Source organism: Eumetopias jubatus, unplaced genomic scaffold (assembly GCF_037043125.1).
Source record: "Eumetopias jubatus isolate StellerSeaLion01/CBP00866 unplaced genomic scaffold, mEumJub1_p1.0 scaffold_11, whole genome shotgun sequence".
In the NCBI taxonomy this organism is placed as follows: domain Eukaryota; kingdom Metazoa; phylum Chordata; class Mammalia; order Carnivora; family Otariidae; genus Eumetopias; species Eumetopias jubatus.
The window spans coordinates 44,832,026-44,836,222 of NW_028274817.1; the positions used below are offsets into that span (position 1 = coordinate 44,832,026).

The 4,197-nt window shown below is 37.0% G+C and overlaps 1 pseudogene; it reads right to left on the reverse strand.

Moving 5' to 3' along the window:
• Window positions 1-575: 575 nt before the first annotated feature.
• LOC148163052 (protein SDA1 homolog pseudogene) lies at window positions 576-2,643 on the reverse strand (annotated as a pseudogene).
• Between the last annotated feature and the right edge of the window lie 1,554 nt (window positions 2,644-4,197).

The window sequence follows — 4,197 nt, forward strand, 5'->3', positions numbered from 1 at the left end:
AAATATAGGAAATGTGACCACTTCCTAATTCACTTTATGAGTCCCACATTACCATGGTACTAAAACCAAGCAAAGTCATTACAGGAAGGAAAAATACTACAGAAAAAAATCCCTCATGGACATTCAAGGAAAAATCCTTAACACTGTACATCAAATCCATCAATATATAACAAAGAATAATACAGTATGAACATTTATGGTTTAACCCAGGAATGCTAGATTGATACAACATTCAATAATCAATCAGTTTATTTCAGGATAATAACAAGAGTAATGGAGAAAAATGAGACCATCTCAATAGATACATAAAAGCATTTCACATAATTTAATATATATTTACAATAAAAACTTTCAGCAAACAGAAAATAGAAGGCACCACCATAAACTTGATAAACAGCTACACAAGCTAACATTATTATTTTTATTATTTTTAAATTGCTACCAAGTTTACTATGTTTTTCACAATATAGTGCTTCAGGACTTTTTAATGTAAATAAATATTTTTGGTTAACTAATTTTCCAAAATAATGATACAAATTTAGCATTCTTCTTGGAGTGGAAAATTTGCTTTGAGATTACTTCATTCTTTTTCTCTTTTTCAAAAATGCATCTCGTAGTGCCAGCTGCTTTTCTCGGAAGGAACACTCGGTTTTTGACCGGACATTATGGCTATATCGCATCATCATAAAGTTCTTCTGTTTTTTCTTCTCTTTATTTGTGGAACTGGAAAATGGGTTCATTTTGGTTTTCTTCCTCACAAATTCTTTTCGGTCTGTCTTTCCAGCCATTGCCGTTGCTAGTCTTGTCTCCTTGTCAGACTTTGGCTTCTTAAGAAGGCGTTCAATGTCCCGAAGAGAAAGTAACTCACCCCCGGGATCCTCATCACTATCGATTTCAATATATTTCCTCTTTTGGGCTTTCCCTGGGGCAGCGTTGAGTTCTTTCCTCATTTGGGCCATGCAGTCTGGAGTCTTCCTGAGTTAAAACTCGGCTCGTGCTAATGGCTGCAGCTTTGGCTTTCCGCTCCTCCATGGGCATGCTGTTGAGCTTCTTGGATATTTCTTGCTGTTCTTCATCTGAAGAGCGGTGCACATCAACCCACTCACCATCGGCATCTGCCTCCTCACTGAGACTGGTACTTTCCCACCCATCTTCATCGTTTTCAGCATCCTCTTCTTTTTCAAATTCTAGAACTTCTGCTCCTGGAATGTAATCTTTAGCATCTAAAATTACTCCATATTCTTACTCTTGCACTCTTCCTTCTATGGAGGCCTCTGTAGGCTTACCCCAGAATTTCTTCTGCAACATCTTAGGATTCAGTGTTTGGAAGAGCTGAATCAAAGTTCTTGCAGACATCATCACATTCTTATCTCTGTGTGTTTTATACTGAGCTAGGTCTTGGAGAAGTTCTTCAGGCATGGCTAGAGGACATCGAGCTGTTATCTCTTTTATAGCATTGATTCCTACTGTCATGACCTCCCCAGAGTTCTTGTTGGTGTCAAAATTGTTGGCCACAGTCATGAGCACTGACTGAATGATCTCTGGGGGTACTAAGTGATGAGATGCTTGGGCAGCAAACAGAAGGATCTTCGTTACTTCTCTTTGGTGGGGCTGCAGAAACCTTTGCACAAATGGATAGAAGTTAAAGAGAAAAAGCTCGTGAATTCCCACCCATCTGGAGATGAGGTTCATGAGCATCATTTTCACCTCAAACCTCTCCGTAGAGCTCTCTAGCTGCTTTAGTAGTTTTTCTGCAAAATCTTGGGGATCACGAATCAAATGAATAGCTGAAAAGTTAAAGACCTCTGGTTTTTTCTTCTTTTTTTGTTTCTTGATCACTTTCATAGCCTTTTCCAACTTTTTCTTGTGTCTGGAGCTCTTCTTCCCTGTGGCATATTGCACTAGCAGGTCTCTTGCTGTTGGTCCTTTATCCTCAGATTCTGAGTCGCTGTCCTGTTTCTCCTCTTCATCTTTCCCAAGGAAAAATGTCAAAGCAGCAACTAATATCTCGGTGACCTCAGAGAAACATGCAGTTGTGATCACATTGACAGTTTTGGCATCATTCCAGATGTTTCTTCTGTAGAGTTCAATCATCACATCCAAAGATATCTTGGCTGCAGTTGCATTGCTGTCTCTTAACATGGTGTACATGAAATTCTGCAACACTATACTCACTTTATTGTTCTTGTGTTTTGCATTTATATTCTTGATATCAGTGACAATATGTGTGTATAAAGTCTTTCGCAGAAGCTTATCACGGCATCACAGAAGTTCAAAGAAGAGTTCTAGCAAATTTGATGGATTGATGAGATTCTTATTTCTCAGCAAGATCAAAGCTTTGCAAAACGTCATTTGAAGATCTGGATCCAAGACAGTGTGACTGTAGGAGAGAAGATCTTTCAGCTCTTGAGGAAAATTACCTAAATGTTCTGGATAGCAGTGACCAATCTGTGCCATAAACGTCACCAGCTCTGCCAGTTCTTTGCTAGGTTTGTTTGGTTGTAATTTGAAAATCTCCACATTGGATTTGTAGTGATTATACTGCTGTAGAAACTCCTCGACGTAGGCTGGCAGATCCCACTTGATCAGATTCTGTAACTGCGGCAGGTTGCTGGGCAGCTTGTTATTGTTTCTGTTAGACATGTTGCTGCTGACTGGCTCCGCAGGGAACAGTTTTAAGAAACCCCACACCGCCGGCAACCACCAACCGCGTCGGCTGCGTGTGTTAACATTATTTTTAATGGTGAAATATTGGGTACTTTCCCCCTAAGACCAGAAACAAGGAAAGCAAGTCTGCTCTCATCACTTCTAATCTATATTTTTAGGAGATACTCACCAGCTAAACACGGTAGCAGAAAGGGGGAAAAGATATCCAGATTGGAAAGAAAGAAGTTAAACTCTCTTTATTGACAGACAACATGATTTATGTATAACTCTAAGGAATTAGTTCTAATAGCTACTAAATTATATCTACAAACAAAAGATTTCAGTATACGAGATCAATACACGAAATCAATTGTATTCTATGCTAGTAAACAATGAACAGTTGGAAAATTAAAAAATGGAAAAGTTATCACTTAAAATTGTATTAAAAACATTAAATAATTTGGGATAAATTTTACAAAGTATATATAAGTCCTATATACTAAAAATTATAAAACTCTGCTTAGTGAAATTAAAGAAGACTAAATAGATGGAGAGATATAGGATAAACAGATTGGAAGACTAAATATTATTTAAATGACAATCCTTCCTAAATTGGTCTATATATTCAACATAGTTTCGATCAAAATCTCAGCAGGACTTTCCAAAGAAATTGATAACTTAATTCTAATATTTATATGGAAATTCAAAGGTCTCAGGGTAGCCAAAACAATTTTGAAAAAAAAAAAAAGCAAAGATGGAGGACCCATACTGCTTTAGTTCAATACTTGCATGAAAGGAACATGAAAGCAACAATAATCAAAACATTGTAGTATTTGATGGTGTAAGAATATACATTTAGATGAATGGAACAGACTAGACCCACATACATATGGTTGGTTGGGTTTCAATGTCAATTCAGTGGGGAAAGGATAATCTTTTCATCAAAAGTTCTAGAACAATTGTCTATCAATACCAATAAAGATGAACCTCAACCCTTAACTCATCATATAAACAAAAATTAACTAAAAGTAGATTATAAAACTACTCATAAAATGTAAGCTATAAAACTTCTAGAAGAAAGTATAGCAGAAAATCTTTGCAAACATGGGAGTAAACAAAAATTTCTTACATAGGACACAAAACCCACAAACAGTAAAAGAAAATTTGACAGTTGGTCAAATGGATTTTAATTAAAGTTAAAAGACAAGTTACAGACTTGAAAAGAATATTTATAATACATATATAGGACAAAGGACTTATGTGATGGTTAATTTTGTGCCAACTCGATAGGGCCAAGGAGAACCCAAGTATTTGGTCAAACATTCTGAATGTGTTTGTGAGGGTATTTCTGGATAAGCTGAACATTGATAGACCAAGTAAAGCAGGTTCCTGTTCCCCCTCCTCCCCGCCAATGTGGGTAAGCTTCATCCATTCAGTTGAAAGCCTGACTAGAACAAAAGGGCTGACCCTACGTTGAGTAAGGGTGAATTTTTCTTGCTTTTGAATTCAAACTGAAACATTGGCTCTTCCTGGACATTAAGCCTGCTGGCC